Here is an 18797-nt window from a genome sequence, read left to right on the forward strand (position 1 = left end):
TTCAGGGAGGTGAAGGTGCACTCAGCGGCATATAGATCTTGCAAACTGCGCCAGACCATGCCCACACCCAGACAGCCTGGGGGTCCTGGCCCGTCTCGTTCTGAGGATCGCAGACGGGGCCGGTGGGACTCAAAGAGGCGGTGAGTAGGTCAAAGAGGCGGCAGGAGTCCAGGAGGAAGAAGCAGGGCGTCAGGGAAGTAGCTCAGGCGAGACGTGAGCGTCCTGGCACAAGCAGAGGCAGGTAATCGCCTCCTTCCCTGTGGACACCCTCCTCTTCCTCTTTCCCCCTTCGCCTATAACATCAGGCCCAACAAGCTGGACCGATGATGGATGGATCCATTTTGACGGTCTGGCTCAGGCCTTTTTTGTGTGACCAATCAAAGACCAACCGATCATAGTGAGAAACAACCCCTGTAGCCTCACAGCACTGTTGACAGAGTAGTTGGCTCTAGGTGCCTCCTCCAGTTAAAACGCACATAGCCAGCTGTTCCGCTCAAAAAAAAAAAAAAAAAAAAAAAAAAAAAAAAAAAATATATATATATATATATATATATATATATATATATATATATATATATATATATATATATGTATATAAATAATATAAGTTTTATATACTGGGTTATTCAGCCTCCGTTCCCCTTCTGTAAAGGATGGGTTTCCCTTACGGTGTGGTGAAATTGCTACAGGGAAATTGCTCAGCTACTTGTTCACTGAGTCTCTGGTAGCCCAGATCTGAAGTCAGCTAATATTGGAGTATTGATAAGCACAGGTAGCAGGTATGCTTCCCTGTGGGATTAGAGGCATGGTTAGGCTTCCTCTCACTCCAGAGAGTTATCTGTTGAGGCCTTCGCTCTCTAGAGCTTGACAGAGTGTCTATAAGTTATGAATCCCTTAGTGATTTTTTCAGGTCTCAGGTCTCATGTGAGAGTCTTCATACTGAGGCCTCCGGCCTTAGAGCCCCATGCAGGCAGCCTGGCCCTGCTGCAGGTAGAGGTAGATAAGGGGTCACTCTCTTAAAATGGCAGTTTTTTGGCCCTTCGCCTCTTGGGCTCTGAGCTGGATTTATCAAACATAGTTGTTTTCTCACAAATATAAACCTAGTTTAAGACCACTTGGGTATGAGTATGGCATGCCTCCTCTTCTTAGAGTCTCGGCTTGCTGCTGTCATGTGGTGAAGTAAAAACAAAGCAAATCTTTTATCACATAAAAACTTGATTTCAATATATGAGACTTATTCATTTTGTACTGAATGCTATTTATTCCATATGTAAATGTATATTATATGAAACATTATTATTTTAATGTAAAGACAACCAATATACTTTAGTGTATAAGAACATAGTTCGTGTCTGGACAGTGTTGTGTGAGAAAAACAAAACAAAATCACAGGACAGGTTTTGGAGGCTGGCTCCATTTATCATCAAAACAAAAATAAATTACAGATTATTTTACAGTAATAACCTGAACAAAGAAATGGCACAGACCTATAGAATTATTCAGGACATCAAAGAAGGAATGACATTGTTCAGCTGTTAACTATGAATGTGACACTGAACACTTGCAGTCATAAATTTCGGAATGAGATAAAGAAAAACTCCAAAAATGGGATTGTTTACCATGTTATTAATAATAGTATAATAATATAATAGGACTACTAATAATGTATGATTTTATCATTTTACCTTATATACTAATGTAGAAAACCTGCCATTTGAAAAAGTTAGTGACTCAAGGTCTAAACTTACTAAATGTGCATGTTTTGGTGGACAAGCACTTGCCCCTCCCACAAGAAGCGAATTTCGCCTCGAACGTGCGTCTATTTTGCTTCAAACGCTTTATACGCGCGTCCAATTCACTTTGGACACGCGAGTGGATTCAAACTGTTCAAGCGTCCAACTAGACGCGATAGAAGCGAATTTGATGCTCAATTCGCGTTTGGTGTGAACGTTGCATTATATGGACAGGTCGCCCCAAATGCAAACTCCAGTACTCCCCTTTAGTCTAGTGTCGTTATGCTGAGTGCGTCTCCTGCAGCCATATTTATGAAAAAGCACATAAGGATGTCGTAGGCTTCCTCTCATTTTGAGAGTTGTCATGCTGAGGCCTCCATCCTCCAGAGTTTCAGGCAGATAGATCTGGTCTCTGCATCGAGAAGAGGCCTCTCTCTTAATTCAGAGAGTTGTGTTTAGGCCCTTCGCTTCTTCAGCTTTTTGTTGAGCATAGCTAAAGCTTAGGAGGTTCTTAAAAAGTATGGTAGGCCTCCTCTTCCTTAGGAGAGTCATCCTGCTGAGGCCTCCACACAAACAGCCTTCCAGGTAGAGCTTGAGAAGTGGTCCCTCCCTCTCTGAGGAGGGGTTTTCAGGCCCCTCGCTCCCTGAGCTCTAGTGGTAGTCGAGCTAGCTGTCCTAACTATATGTGTCAGGCCTCCTTCGAGAGTCTCCATATATACAGCTTGGTAGAGCGTGAAAAGGGGTTCTTCCTCATATCATGAGTAGCTCTTAGACCCGTCGCTCCCTGAGCTCTGTGTTGATGTTTTGGAAACCTCTGTGTCCAATAGATCTCTGGTGTGAGTCTGGCAGGCCCCTCTTCCTTCAGAATCATCCTGCTGAGGCTTCCAGGCAAGAAGCCTGTCAGGTACAGATGGAGGAGCGGTCTCTCTATCTAAAGGAGAGCAGTTTAGGCCCCCTCGCTCCCTGAGCACTGTAGCTGTCCTCTAGCATGTGTCAAGCCTCCTCTCCTTTGAGAGTCATCCTGCTGAGGCCTCCATGCAAACAGCTTTGCAGGTAGTAGTACAGAAAAAGGGCTCTCTCAATAACGGAAAGCTGTTCTTAGGCCCTTCTTTGTCTGAGCTCTGCACTATGAATTTTTCACACTATGAGAATAAGCTCTAGAGACCACATTGGTGTAAGTGTGGCAGGCCTCCTCTGCTCTTAGAGTCATCCTGCTGAGGCCTCCGCTTACCATAGCACTGAGAAGGAGCTATCGTCTCTGGCTAAAGACTGTGGTTTGAAAAACCTAAACATGTTGTTGGCTTCAGCGTTAAGCATGATAGCCTCCCTGGTATGGGGGTTGACACTGGTCCCCCCGAAAGTAGCAGGCTAGAGCCCATAGGCTCTGGGCCGTACTCCCTTAAAGGAATCCCCCTCTAAAGTCGTGCTGTGGTATCCATGCCCTTGAGCTGGCTCTGGGTCAAGTCCTTCGTGTGAAAGCACGATTTTCATTGTAATTTAATTCATATTTAATTCATTACAATTATATGTATTTTTTTACCACCATTCATCATTCATTAGACAATCAGTCATACTGAATATCATTACAGTACAAGATTAACCTGGCAGCGATAGAAAGAACACTTCATTTTTTTATTTTCAATAAACAATATAACACAATTTTTATAATTAAAGTATTCATTTTCTCTTCATTCATTAAAATGCATAATATCAGTGTCACATCTATACATGCAGTTATAATAGTCATTACGATTCAAGTCTTATCATAACTGGTAAAACCTGAGAGCCAAAGAAAGAACAGATTTTTTTAACTTTCTTAAGACAATATACAATATCACTCAATATTACTACTATTAAATACTATGGTAATACCATAAATGAGTCCTACCTGTCACAACATTCCCTTCTCTGCCTTCATTTATAAAATAACCTTTTTATCATAGTAAAAGCTACATATTGTTCCCAACAAAAGTGTTGTTTAGTGTAAAACATGTTGAAGATTAGCGGACAGGCATTCGATTAATTAAATGATCAGCTATTTCCTCATAAAAGCGATTTTATTCAGTGTAGTGAAGCCTCTTCTCCATTGACTTACATTTATAAAAAAAAACGGCCTCTGGTCTCCTTTCCTACGTACCGCCTCAGCCGCAGCGTTAGCATTAGCCATTAAGCTCTTTTGGCTAAAGGTTGAAGGCTTGTCTTCTAATGGCTTTGGTTACCCATGTTTGTCTCCATAGCTACCCCTGTTTGTTACTATGGCTACAAATCATCATCACCTGTCCTTTGTCAGCCACTTGTTATCTTGTGTATAAATAGCCCAGTGTTTCTCATGTTCCTTGTCTGGTGTTGCCCTTTATGGTTGTACCGTTTGCATGTTGTTCAGTTTTGCTTACTTTGCACTCTTTTTGTGAAGAAAAAGTACATACTATTGAGTGTGCAGCAAAAGAGTAGAAAAGCTTTGGGACAAACTATCACATCATACAATTGTGTCTTTAACAGTTGGTCTCTATCGCATCCTGTCACCGTAAACTGACCTGTCACAGTTAAAATCCTCCACATTTCATTTAATTTCCTACTGTATCGGAGAGAAATGCAGTAGCACATTGATCTGCAAGTCGGGACGGGTCTTTCATGCGGAGACTCTCCTAATACCAATGCATAATGGTGCATTTAAAAGTTAATGGCCAAACAGATCTTTATAAAAGTCCACATTGTTATTGCAGATGAAATATAACACGGATAACATTAAATAATTTTTTTTTTTTATCAGGTTAAACTTTGATTATTAGTCACTCAAACCTTTATCTAAACCATTTACTGTCGGTCGCGCATATCCAGCCGAACTTCGGTCTGGACTTGATCTGTTGTGGAGCAACTGCTCAAACCAAAGCTGTTCGGACCAATTTATACGATGATGGACAGAAGATCAACAGTAAAATAATCATCCACGTCACCAAAGAGCGCTTGGGTTGAATTAATTTACATCAAAGATGGCTGCCGCTGGAGAATTGAGATGTGTAGATCCACCATCGCGTCTGTTATAGAACATATCGACAGCGCATTCATTTTAAAAGAGGAACAGAGAACCGCGATCAAGGCATCTGTCGATCAGAAAGATGAATGTAGAACATACGTCACTTACTCTGTTGCTCTGATTGGTTGTAGGTCTATCCAATTGAGTGCAGAGGCATTTTCTTTCCTGGTTCGGTTGAAACACGCCCCATAATCACAGCCCAATGGAGCAGTATTAGACTCATATTCTGACTAGAATCTGAGTATGATGACGTCAGGCTGTATGTTTGTAGTTCTGAACTGGATCTATCTCAAATGCGCAATGGGTTGTGGGCAATTTTAGCCTTTATAGTGTGCACAGATCCACACTTCGAAAATCTACCGGAAATAGTAAATAAAATTTTTCATAATAATTTTTTTTTTCAACATACTATGCTTTGAGACACACTTATTCTATTCTCACATACTATTTAGGATGGATAGTATGGAAATTGGGACGCAGGACCTGTTTGCCCTGACATGACCACGGAGGGCGTCCATGAACTTCCTGTCAACCCTGACACAACCACAAAGGTCGTCAAAGAACTTCCTGTCTGCCCTGACTTAACCATGAAGCTGGTCCCTGAACTTCCTGTCTGTTCAGTCTCTGCCAGAGAGGCTGTTCTAAGTTCTTCTGTCTTGTCAGCTCCCCTGAAGTGGTCTTCAGTCCAGCGTGCTCCGCTGTGGTGGTCCTCTTCAAGCCTTCGGGGTCTTCAGTCTCCTCTGCTCCACCGTGGTGGTCCTCAGCCAAGCCTTGGGGGTCTGCAGTCTCATCTGCTCTGCTGTGGTGGTCTTATGCTCCACCATGGGGGTCTTCAGTCTCATCAGCTCTGCTGTGGTGGTCTCCAGCTCCACTGAGATGGTCTTCAATCCTGCCTGCTCCGCCCTGATGCCCTGCCCTGCCGGTTCCACCCTGACCACCTGCTCTGCCGCTTCTGCCCGGGCTCTCTGATCCTCCTCAGTCTCCTGCTTCACCATACTAGCCTGGCTCTACATCTCCCCCATTTACATAATTTGTATTGTATTTGTATTTCATCTAATATATATATATATTTTTTTCAGCTTTATTTAAATTAACAAAAATGTTTTTAATGAAGTTCCTAAACGTAAGTTAGAGAGGAGTGAGCCAATCTAATCTTTCAATCAACAGCCTGAGTATATACTGTAAGCAGCCGCTTACCTCTATCTAACATCAGCTGTTCTAGCATCCCTCCACCTCCCCAAACTCCACCTTTATCTTAGGTACCGTACCCTTCATAATCATATCCTACATTTAGCCACTGTGGGGGGTATATCAGAGCTCGAGTTGAAGCTGCTTCATCAAGCCCCTCATCAGTGGACGGCAAGCCAAATAAGTTTAACCTAATATCTTAAAGATTTAATGGCAAACAAACTTGTTAAATATTTTTAGTTAATGATAATAACCCTGTCACACACTTCACAAATGCTTGTTTAACAGAAATGCTTGAACTGGTTGAAGGAATAGTAGCTTTATGAAGAACAGAGCCCTTATAAACAAATCGCCATAAGTTTTTAGTTCCCATTCCTAAATTCCAGTACCTATTTCTCTCTTAATTCAAACTGTTTCTGGTGTTGGGCACACAAATCTTTCAGTTAGGAATATTTTGCCTTGATAATTGCTGCTTGGAATTTAACAGTTTATCAAGAATTAAATTCACATCGCTTGTGCATACAAACTATATACTCTTATATAACATATACTCTAAACATTCTTCACACTGGTACCTTTCACAAAGGATTTTTAGCAGGCTCGGATAACCCCATTGCTTAAGAAACCATTCTAAATCCAGCACTTTTAGAAAGCGACAGACCTGTATCCCTTCTTCCATTCATTGCTAAGATACTTGAGCAAGTTGTGTTCAACCAAGTCTCTACCTTTCTCACACAGAACAACCTCCTAAACAACCAGTCTGGTTTCAAAAGCGGTCACTCAACTGAGACTGCCCTGCTCTCAGTTATTGAAGCTCTGAGACTGGATTTTTTTTGTGGCATTTGACACAGTTAACCACCAGATCCTCCTGTCAACCCTCATGACAAAGGGCATTTCAGGAACTGCACTTCAGTGGTTCAATTCTTACCTCTCACCCCTAATTTCCACCAACTGCGGAACGGCTGCGGATCCACTCCGGAACGGCGGCGGAGTCAATAGGTTTCCATTAAAGTCAATGTGTGTATTTTCACTGACTGCGGAACGGCTGCGTTCTGACTCCGGCGATCCGTGGCCCTCCGGAGCAGATACGCAGAGCTTCTATTTTTGCCGGATGCCGGAGAGCTCCGCAGCAATTCAGCACTTATATCGCGCGATCATACGTGAATTTGCGAGATCTCGTGGGTCCTCCTGACTTCAGCTGTCAGTCATGGCCGCAGCCGTTCCGCAACAAATCCGGACCTGGTGGGTATTGAAGGACAGCGGAGCACGGAGCCGACACACAGCGGAGCCGTTCCGCAGTCGGTGGAAATTAGGGATAAGGTAGGTCCTTCAGGTCTTGGAGGCTGGTTGTCTAAGTCACAATATCTTGCTACTGGGGTACCTCAGGGCTCAGTGCTTGGACCACTTCTCTTCTCATCTACATGTCATCACTAGGATTTGTCATTCAGAAAACATGGCGTTTCCTTTCCTATCACTGTTATTCTGATGACAGACAACTCTACTTCTCTTTCCAGCCAGATGGTTGCTCACGTCTCAGACTGCCTGACAGACATTTCTGCTTGGATGAAGGGCCACCACCTTCAACTCAACCTTGCAAAGTCAGAAATGCTTGTTGTCTTGACCAACCAAACACTTCATCACAACTCCTCCATTTAGCTAGGTTCATCATCCATAACTCCTTCCAGGACAGCCAGGAACTTAAGAGTTGTGATTGATGATCATTTAAACTTTACACACCATATTGCTAGAACAGCCCAGTCCAGCAGATTTGGCTTATACAACATTAGGAAGATTTTGCACTTCCGATCACAACTCCTTGTCTAAGCTCTTGTTCTATCCAGACTGGACTATTGTAATGCTCTCATGGCAGGCTGTCCAGCATATACAGTCAAACATCTGCAACTGATCCAGAATGCTGCAGCTAGAGTGGTCTTTAACGAGCTGAAGAGAGCGCACGTCACACCTCTTTTCATCAGTTTGCACAGGCTGCCAATAGCCACTCGCATTAAATTCAAAGTACTAATATTTGCCTACAGAACATCCACTGGCTCTCCACATCTATACCTAAACTTACTACTTCAGACTCATGTGCCCTCCAGAAGCTTCCCAAAAGAGGTGCAAAATCACTTTCACCAACCTTTACCTTGACTGTTCTCTGCAGGAATAATCGGCCTAACCCAACCTGAGCAGCTGAGTCTAATACTAGCACTCACTATTTTATTCTATTCTATTTTAGGGAAAAAAAAATGCATTTTTATATTTTTGAATAAGTACTATTTATAAGCGGTTTTCCTCGTGGGGACAAAAAAGTCTCTCTCTCTCTCTCTCTCTCTCTCTCTCTCTCTCTCTCTCTCTCTCTCTCTCTCTCTCTCTCTCTCTCTCTCTCTCTCACACACACACACACACACACACAAACAAAGAGAGAGTTACGTAAACATGTGCATGATATTCAACTGACTTTACAAATTCTGAATGAAGTTTCCAGTATTTAATACAGGCAACAAAAGGTCTAAAGTGCTTTGACATTTCTAAACAAGCAAACTAGTCAATTAGATTTAATTATTTTTATCAGTACTTTCCGCACGCACATCCTGATTTTGTTAGAACAACATTCTAACTCTTCCCCTAACTCTTATAGATTATAGGTGAATAACACTGATGTAGAAGCACCAAACCCTGATTGTAAGCCTAAACTTGACAAACTGTAAACTTGTCCCTCAAATCTGATTTGTTGATTGGAATGTTGTCCCAGGATCAACAAAGATGTTGAAATTAGGTTTTGCCTTTCCTCACGCTAAATTTTTACTGAGTTCAGACATCATAAAATATTCTTAACTGCAGGTCAGCTTTGCGATCACAAAAATGAACTGAATTACTCTGCTTTACAGAAATCTGCCTCTCTCTACAACTGTCTGACTGTACATTATAATATGCAGAATGCCACAGATGTCTCTCTTCAAAGCAATGCAATATGAGTGAGTTATCCTTTTACTTCAAGTGTCCTCTAAGCAAGAAGTTGAATGACTGAATTAATGGAGAAACATTTCTATTAAAAAGTAAACATTGCTGTTATATTTTAAAGAGAATAGTTAAATGGTGCAGTTTTTCCCTTTGATCCTTCACCTGTTGGAAATAATTTTTATGTGCATACTTTTTCCCTCTTTTGAGATACAATTCTTTAAATAAAAATATGAACATAAAATAAATTAGTTCCTCCAAAAAATCTATCCAATTTTTACATTCAATTTAAAATAATTTTTTGTTTTGTTGTAATTAACATGCATTTTTAATTAGCATCTTAATCGGGTACATTTGCTGTACAATGACATAACTCGCTGCTTAAACACCATAGTACGATGCATCTTATCTAAGCTTGACTGAATAACTGCGGCCTGTTAATCTGAAATCTAGAATGTGTCCTTTTGTCTTAGCTCCTTTTTCCTTCTCTTTAAAAGGATGAGAGCGGTAGCACATGGTGACAGGCGGCAGAAAAATGGGATGAGAGAGGTCAGAGGTCATGTAAGGCATGGGTGGAGCAATGAACCATGTCACAGTGTGTTAAACAATTGGGAACCTGCTCTTTCTCTCGCTGTTTGTTTGTTGATGCTATCATGGCCCGTCTGTGGACAAGGGCAGTTCAAAAGATTAATTTGTGGAAGATTGCAGGAGAGAATGTATGCAAACTTTATGGATTGAACATTTTTTTTTTTTTTTTGGATGTTTAAAGACATCTTACACAAACAAATTTACAATTCAGATTCATAGCTGTCAACATTGAACATTGAAAATAAGGGAGATTTCCCGGAATCCATCCCCAAAATAAGGCTTTTTTTTTTTTCACGATTCTTACCCACAAACTTTAAAAAAGCACTAATCATTAACAGTCTAAAGAGTTTATAACTACACAATATTAAAGAATGACAGACCAATGGATATTTTTAAAGAGCTTTATATATTAACAAAGTAAACATTCAGGGTTTCTAGGATTATATTATTATTAAAAAAAGAATGAGTCAAAAAAGATAATCTAGTCTACTGACATTTATACATTATAGCTTATATTTATTAGTAGTGTTTGGGTAAAAAAAATTGCGCGCCGCTTCAATTATGAGCGCGCTTGCCGCGCGCCTACATTTGAACAAACTTGAGCGCGCAAAAGACGCGATATGTGAACGGCCTCTGGCGAGCTAGCTCATATCAAGCCACGAGCTACTGGTAGCACGCGAGCGACGCGTTGGAGACCCCTGATCTATCTAGCTCTCCGGTTTGCTACAACTCGATACTTTTTTGCTACTTTGTAATAACTTTCTGCGGCCAGCATTTCTGGAAATGAACGAGGGTAAACCTTTTTTTAGACCTGACTAAATGAAATTCAAGACCTAGGATGAAAATCTGGCCGTTTTTAAGACTTTTAAAAATAAGGGATCTTTTACGGGAAAATACTAAAACGGGAAGACAGCGGGAAAAGAGTTAAAATGCGTGAGAAACCCGGAAAAAACGGGAGGGTTGACAGCTATGTTCAGATTGAAGTCATCATCTTAGAAAAAATATCAATTTGTGCACCAAATTTTGTTTAAAACTTTGCAGCCCAGTGAAATAATTCAAGAATGAGACTGATGTTGGTAGTAACTAGTAAAGTGACGTATTACTTTTAAATGTACTTTTTCAAATAAGTAACACAAGTTACTTTCTTTTCCCATTCATTGACTGACATCTCTTCTGTCCCCAATGTTGAGAGGAATCGTGAGTAATTGCAGAGGCGTTGTGTGCGCTGTGTAAACATAATGTTTATTTTAGAGCATTTACCCATCTCACTTATACAAAAAAAGATTCAGTATTCTTCAAAATGAATAAAACCAGTGGAATGCAGAATATTACGCAAACCTGAAATAATTAAATATGCTAAATAACTATACTTTATGTATTTAATATCACTTTATTAAGCAGCGTCTTTGCTGCTAACCTTTGATGATCCAGTTCTATATTAGATAATTATATACTGTATGTTTCTTTAACAAAACTGAGGCAAAAATAGTTTTGCGACAATCACATATTTGAGTAGCCTCTTAAACTGACACAAAGTGCATAATGACCTCTAGAATACTTTGACAACTCCTCTAAAACAAAATAGCCCTCGTAGTTTACATCAAATCTTAAATATATATAAAAAAAAATTAAAAAAACTGTACAGATCATTTAATATTAATGAAATAAAGATTTCAGTTAAGAGATCACACTAACATGACTTTTGTACACAAAATACATACTTACGTACTTTTAAATTAAAATGAAAAGATGTACTTTAAAGTACATTTTAAATCATTATGTTTTAATAATATTCTGTCATGCTTTAAAGTAAACTTATTTTGATAAGTTGACTAAGATACTAAAACACATGTAAAGTTATTGATTATAATTGTATATTTGATGTGAGATTTAGAGTCAATGTATTTTAAATGTACACATTAGTAATGATGAAGTCACAATTAATAATTACAATTACGAAATAGAAGTAGCATTAAAGTACATTTTAGTTTACCATAAATGTTCGTCAGTATATTCGGCAGTGCATTTCAACCATATTTCAAAGATAATAGAAGTAATTTTGAAATGATATAAATATGTACTTAAGTCATACTTCATTGGGTCGAAAAAAAAAAACACTCTAAAGTTCTCATTTATTAGTACATTTATTAGTAGCCTGTCCTCAACAATCTCTGAGTGTTTTTTTTCTGATAGTTTAGTAGATGAAGACCTGCTCTGTGAGGAGAAATGAAACGTGAACACCGTCTGATGGAGTGGTTGGTAAGAACTTCCTTATCTACCTTATTTTTCCCTTATTCCCTAAATCCTATCCTAACATCCCCCTTCCTGCTGTTAAGTTAAATGCGAGCTGACAAGTGATGCACTAACATCACACAAAACCTGCGAAGACATTTATTTATTCAAGAAAATCTCAGCTTATCTTCCGTAAAGAAAGCAGAAAATCCAGGTGACAAGTGACTGGCATTCTTGTTTGCATTATCTACTTTGAATGGATGGGACAATGCTACATTTTGTGGCTTTGTTGTCCCACCTGTGTTTTCCTACAATGATGTCACGTGCTAAGCTAAAGTCATCATGCTAAGTGTGGCGTGCAAACATTAACCTTCCTTTCAAGTCAATGCGCTTCTGGGTCAGGGAGGGAGGAATGCTTTGAGTCTGTCAGCAGGTTTTGTCATTTGCAGCATTATGATTTGCTGTGGTGTTCGATTGCGTGACCGGCTCTGCCAATTCTTGCGAGATGAGTGGATGGGATTGTCATCAGCAGACCAGGTTCATCAGGATCAAGGGTGAAGGCTTTCTAAGGGACTGAGAAAATGAGATCTTGGGATCAAAGATACAGTATGACGAACATGCTATACTCAAGGCTAGTGACGAGAGACACAATCTAACTGAGATAAAGCAATTTATCCGTGGGTTGAAGGTGTTGGGTTGAGTGAATCCAACCAGGAAAAGAACGGTGTGGACCACCCAAACATAGTCTCAGCTCAATGAATGGTTGACGTATTGCTGTGGTGCTTCTCATTTCTTATTTGTGCATCCTTGTTTCCTTTCCTCCCGTCTTAGCTCCACTCTCCTAGGATGCGAGGAAAGGATTCAAGGAAAGAAAATGAGGATGGAGAAATAAGAAATGAGAAGCACCACAGCAATACATCAACCACGCATTGGGCTGAGACTATGTTTGGGTGGTCCGTCTTCCAGACCACACCGTTCTTTTCCTGGTTGGACATGGTTGGATTCACTCAACCCAACACCCTCAACCCACTGATAAATTGCTTTGTACATTGGAATATTCTTGGTCACTCAAGCATCACTTCAAAGCTTCATCATCAAGTTTTGTTATTTAAGAAATTCATAATTAATTTTAATAAAGAAAGATGCCCTGTTGAAATTTGTAGATTTGAGATATACGGTTTATTTGAACTGCAGAGTGTTTCACAGAACTAAGATATGCTGTTTTTTTGCGTGGGATCTTCACAGAGTGGATCGAGATAAGATTCAGCAACTAATAACTTAAATTCTACTCTGTTCTTATTATATACCATCAGAGAGGACTGCAACTGCAACACATCATCATTTGATCTACTTTTGGTATAGCTTTTGACATTATTGTGATTCCACTTGTCTGTCTGTCTGTTATGATATATATATATTTTTTTATAAATCTACATATTTTTAAGAAATGATTATGGGTTTAAAGGTAGGAGTAGGATTAGAAGCTCAAAATTTCTTTTTAATGCTATATTGTTAATAAAAGTATCATTTCCCTACACATTTATGTCCATTATATTTTATATATTCTTTTTAAAATGATTTAAAAAAAATATTTTCTTCCTCTATAAAATGATTTGGTTTTGCGGATAGAGTTAAGGAATCTAAAATGTATCTATACAATGGTAAAAGAGTAATTATACAAACATTGAAATAAAAGATTTGTAAATATTTTACGTTTCTTTTGCTGTAAATGCGTAATAATGTTTACGTTTAAATGTTGTCAGTGCGTCCATATTGTTCATTTCAGCATCTATACAAAAACTGTTTCTACGTTTTGCACCTGGAAATGTTATGTACTGATACCTACATATATTAACAAACATTATCATTTTCATTTTACGGACTAGGTGGAAAACACTTAAAAGAAGGAAACCAAGAAGTGGTTCCTGTCCTTATTGTTGTGTTGGACTAATGAAATTCCTCTTCCTGTCTTTCCAATGCAAATTTGTGTTTCGAAAATGAACTAAAAACTTATATGTTTGAAACTATATGAGGGTGAGTAAATGATGAGAGAATTTTTATTTTTGGCTGAACTAACCCTTTAGGAATTAGGAACCCTTTAGTGTCTGTGTGGCATTTTACCAGCATGACAACTGATATATTAAACCGCACTCCAACCTTTACTGAGTCAAACTCAATCCCTTTTCCTGCATAATTTCCTGCTAAGCAGACTGTGGTCAAGTCAAGTACTTGCTTACTTAATATAAACAGTTCCATAAAAAGATGAGCAACTATTTGGCTGACTCCAACCGGTCATTACCAGATGAGCTGCTTTAACAGGGTCAAGGCCGTCACAACCATAGACATAGACAGACAGAGGCAGACGAATCCCCCCAATAATCAGATACTGTATGGTTGATATTTGATATTCTTGAAGCTGCTTTGCTGCACTCCTATACACGTCCTTCTGTTAGTTGTTAGGATGGCAAAACGTTTAAAAAGTTACATTTTTGGGCTGGTCTGCCTCAGTGGTCTAACAGCACTTGTCATTGTCAAAATTAATGAGATGGCCAATCAAATTGAGCTTCAGTTTTAACAATTCAAGAGTCTGATGTAGCTAAACACTAAGGGCCAGATTTACTAAGCTGGGCAAATTCAATTCCATTAAAAAGGCCGATGGGAGTGTGTTGTGCATGTGATCTACTGATGACGTGCAAATTAAAGAACAGAGACCCAGCCGGATCATTTTCATGATAACTAACACAATCTACCAAGAGCAGCACAAATTAGCGTCTGGTTTAAAGCGTGCTTTTTTTTGCGCCAGTAAATAATGGTGCAGATACCAATAAATTGACTTGCGCAAACCTTAGTAAATCACCTTGCATGATTCATTTAAATACTCTCCTCTCATAAAGTTTGAAACTTCTTCAAATGCATGTGCAATAATATCAGCTGCAAAAATAACCCTGTCCATGACTTTTCAGCGCTAATTTTTCACTGCGTATCTTTAGTAAATCCTGACAGAAATTTTTGTGTGAAGTAATCGTGAGTTTACTAATTACTTTTACAATGTCTTTTTAGTGCGTGAAAGTTGGTTGCACGGGCTTTTAATGGATGGACAAAAATGATGAGAAAATAATAAAAACATCGTAATTTGTGGTTCAAACAAGAAAGGATTTAATGGTTTGGAATGACATGAGGGTGAGTAAAGGATGACAGAATTTTCATTTTTGGGTGAATTATCCCTTTAAAGCGCCTGCGACTCTCATCATGGGAACTGCCAAGCCATAATTTATAGCACTAGAGACAGTAAATTACTGATTGTATTTCTGTACCATTTATTTACAGTAGTGGTTCTCAACTGGTAAGCTGCAGCTCAAAATTGGATTGCAGGTCTGTTTGCAGCAGGGAAAATGGTACAATGGTACATGCAAATAATAAAACACAACAAACCATAATCATGATTTCCGCATATGATAGGAAAATATGTAAAATAAATAAGGCTTATAAACTCTTAAGAAGGAGGAAAAATCACTTCTGATTCACTTGGTAGAAGCTACCCAAATTAGACTGATGCCAGAATGGACGAGTTGTATAACTTCCCCTAATTCTCAAAAACCGTGAACAAACAAGGTAAAATAATATGCAACCCAGACAAGCATTTTGTTTGCTTTAGCACGATAAACATTTTATCACCTTAATTTAAATAGTGGATCAGTATCAATATCAAGTCCTGAAGCATAAGAGATTCAGGCTATGCCAACGCATTCTCATCCTAGTGCGTCATATACTGACGCTTCTGACATTTCGTCTACATCGAACGCACATGGCACCCTTTAGCGTCAATAAGACACAGAGCTTTGTTCGGTTATAGGTTTAGGTCTGGGGTAGGGTTAGGGTTAGACCGCTAGGAGGCGCCTTCTGGCCCATATCTATCTGCGTCTCATATTGACGCTAAAGGGTGCCATGTGCGTTTGATGTAGACGAAATGTCAGAAGCGTCAGTATCTGACACCTTGGGATGAGAACTATGCTGTACAGTGAGGAATAGTCTTCTGAATATGTTATCCAGTTGTGTCTATGCTGCTCTTTCTGATGTGCTGTTGTTTTGTCTTCTGTTTGCTGTATTGTAGTTAAATAAATCATATTTTGAGATAGTATCCATGGCCTGAATTAACTGATGAACTCACATTGTAACAGTATGTGCTATGTGTTCCACAATTGTGTGGTCTATTCTTATCAGGGAGAAGTTCTATGACGGTATATCATCAGGACCTTGCTAAACTCGTGCTAATGAAAGTTTCCACGTCTCATGGCTTTACATGAACATCAGATACTACAAGTCAGTTTTGATGTATACAGCACTCTATAGCTGCATCCGGATTCACATACCATCTGTCCTAAATAGTATTCAAATGTTGAAAATGTCCTAAATAGTATTCAAATGTTGTCAAATGTATGGTGAAATGAGTATTCCAATAAGATACCTGGATGGTCTCCTCTTTCCGCTTAGAGTTCAAAGTGCAGATCCATCAGAGATGGTCTTATTATTGGGAGATACGAGAGTCCATGGGCCCTATTTTAATGATCTGAAATGCAAGTATCAAACGCGAAATGCAAGTAACTTTGTGGGCAGATCCGACGCAAATCTAAAATGGGTTGGTCTGAAGTAGCTACATTACTCATAGGTGTGGTTTGGGCGTAACGTGAAATAAACCAATCAGAGCGTCATCTCACATTCCCTTTAAGAGCAGACGCGCTTGTTCCATGACGGATTGCTATTATAACAACGGATTTGCCAGGCGCACGCCAGGAGCGGTTCACAGCCGAGGAAACCGACGTTCTCGTCAGGGCCGTAAAACACAGAGAAGTGACATTGGGGATGGAGAAACCCACCCAAATTAGCGTATGATAATTTGGGAAAATGTGTAAGCTAGATTTATGCCTATTTTTTCACATCTTCATGGACACAACAATGATTTTCCTCATGTGGAATATTTTTCCTTATAATTATGTATGGTTTGCATAAATGGGAACTCCTGCGTCTGTGTAGAGTAGAGAAGTAAAGTGTATGCGCGTTGTGCTCACGGTACATTATGGCCAAGCATGCGCCCTTAAAATAGCATCTGAATAACGCGCCACTGACTTTAGACTAGGTTTCTCCTGGTCTGTGGCGGAATTGTTTTCTGGAACTGCAAAATACATGCCTCCTCTTTTCGCTGAACCGCCCCCGGGAGCGCAAGTTCATTCCCTAGTTTACCGACGTGCGTCTGTGGAGGGAAAAGTCCGCTGTGCGTCGGGTGCAAAATAGGAATGATACATGTGTCGTGTACAAAGTCAATTGCGCTGGGTGCAAGATAGGGCCCCATGGGTCTACCATTGGAAAAAGTGTAACAGCTAATTTTGATCATGTGTGCCTTGATAACCAATCACATTACAGCTTTGACGTCATTGAATTTCTTTCAGAGTTGTGCGACAGCCAATCACTGTTTGCAGACGCCTTATAAATGAATGAGAAGTGTCATAAACTGAATCATACCTGTTGCGCAATTGTCTGTGACGGCATTTTTTTCGGTGTAAATTCTAAAAACTGATCAAACCAAAAAAAAAAAACGTTTAAGGGCAAACATGTTGAAGATTAGCCAATGGGCTGTTGATTCATTAAATGATAAGCTGTTTTCCCACAAAAGCGGTTTATTCAGCGTAGTGAAGCCTTTCCTCCATTGACATCCATTCATGGCCTCTGGTCTCCTTCCCTGCGTACCGCAGCGCTAACAGGCGTCACACTTTTTTTTGTTTGCTAACTTTGCAGGCTTGCCTTCAAGTGGCTTTGGATCCATGCACACTAATGGCTAATATTGCCCACAATCCATTGTGCATTGGACAAAGATTTGATTATTACTACAATAAAAAGTGTTTTAAAAATAAAAACTACAAACATGGCAGATGTGCTAGACCGATGGTTAAGTAAGTTTACCTACAGTAGTCCTATAGATAAAAGGGTATGAGTGATTAATATCTAACCTGACGAAAAAATATTTATTCAATGTTATCCACATTATATTTCATCTACAACAGCATTGTGAACTTTTATAAAGATACGTTTGGTCATTAACTTTTAAATGCATCATTATGCAAACACGTGACGAGAGTCTCAGCATTAAAGGCCCATAACTGGCAGATCAACGTGCTGCTTCATTTCTCTCTGATAAGGTAGGAAACTGAATTAAATTGGATATGGATAATTTTAATTGTGACAAGATTATTGACAGGGGATTTTAAACTGTGACAGAATGCACAGAACAAAGTGAAAGAGCTGTCCGTTAAAGACGTAATTATGACAAAGTAGTGTATGTCCCAAACTCTTCTGCTACACACTCAAAAGTATGTACTTTTCTTCACAAAAACAGTACAGTTTTAGGGCATAGTATAAGTAGTTGAATAGGGTCACAGCATATGTGCAAAAATAATATTAATCATCAGTTTTTAATAAATAAAAAAATCAAATAAAAAAAACCCCTCAAATTAAGCCTAACACACAAAAAAATGAAAGATTAGCACTTGATATGAAGATGCCAGGTCAGATTCCCTTCATTCACAAAAATGTGCTGTCTTCTAGACTCAATTTTTGCGAAGAAATAAATCAGTAGGGCATGTCTGAGTACCGTTGTGCACTTGGTATACTGTGAAACCATCTGTGGTCTTGGCTCAGAGTGCTGGGAACTTGGCCTGATCTGGCTTACAATATTGAATTTATGATGGTTATTAGACCTTAGAGGGGGGGTCAACGGGACTTTTTAGTTTCATGAAACAAATTCCTGTGGATTCTATGCCATATGTTTGCTATGAACCTAAGTATATGAATCTGACAGAATGTTAGCTCTTTCTAAGCTTAATCAAACCGGCATTTATTAAACGTCTATACTCTGAGAGCAATCTTGCAATATATGTATCTTTTATTTTCATAATTGTCTTTAATCTGCAGTCACCGTTAAACGTTTCAGGCCAAATGAAGAGTGAACATTTGCTCTCAATTATTCTGTGCTGTTTTATGTGGCCATTAAGGAAACATAGTGCAGAACTGTA

Source organism: Scardinius erythrophthalmus, assembly GCF_964197995.2.
Source record: "Scardinius erythrophthalmus genome assembly, chromosome: 16".
In the NCBI taxonomy this organism is placed as follows: Eukaryota; Metazoa; Chordata; class Actinopteri; order Cypriniformes; family Leuciscidae; genus Scardinius; species Scardinius erythrophthalmus.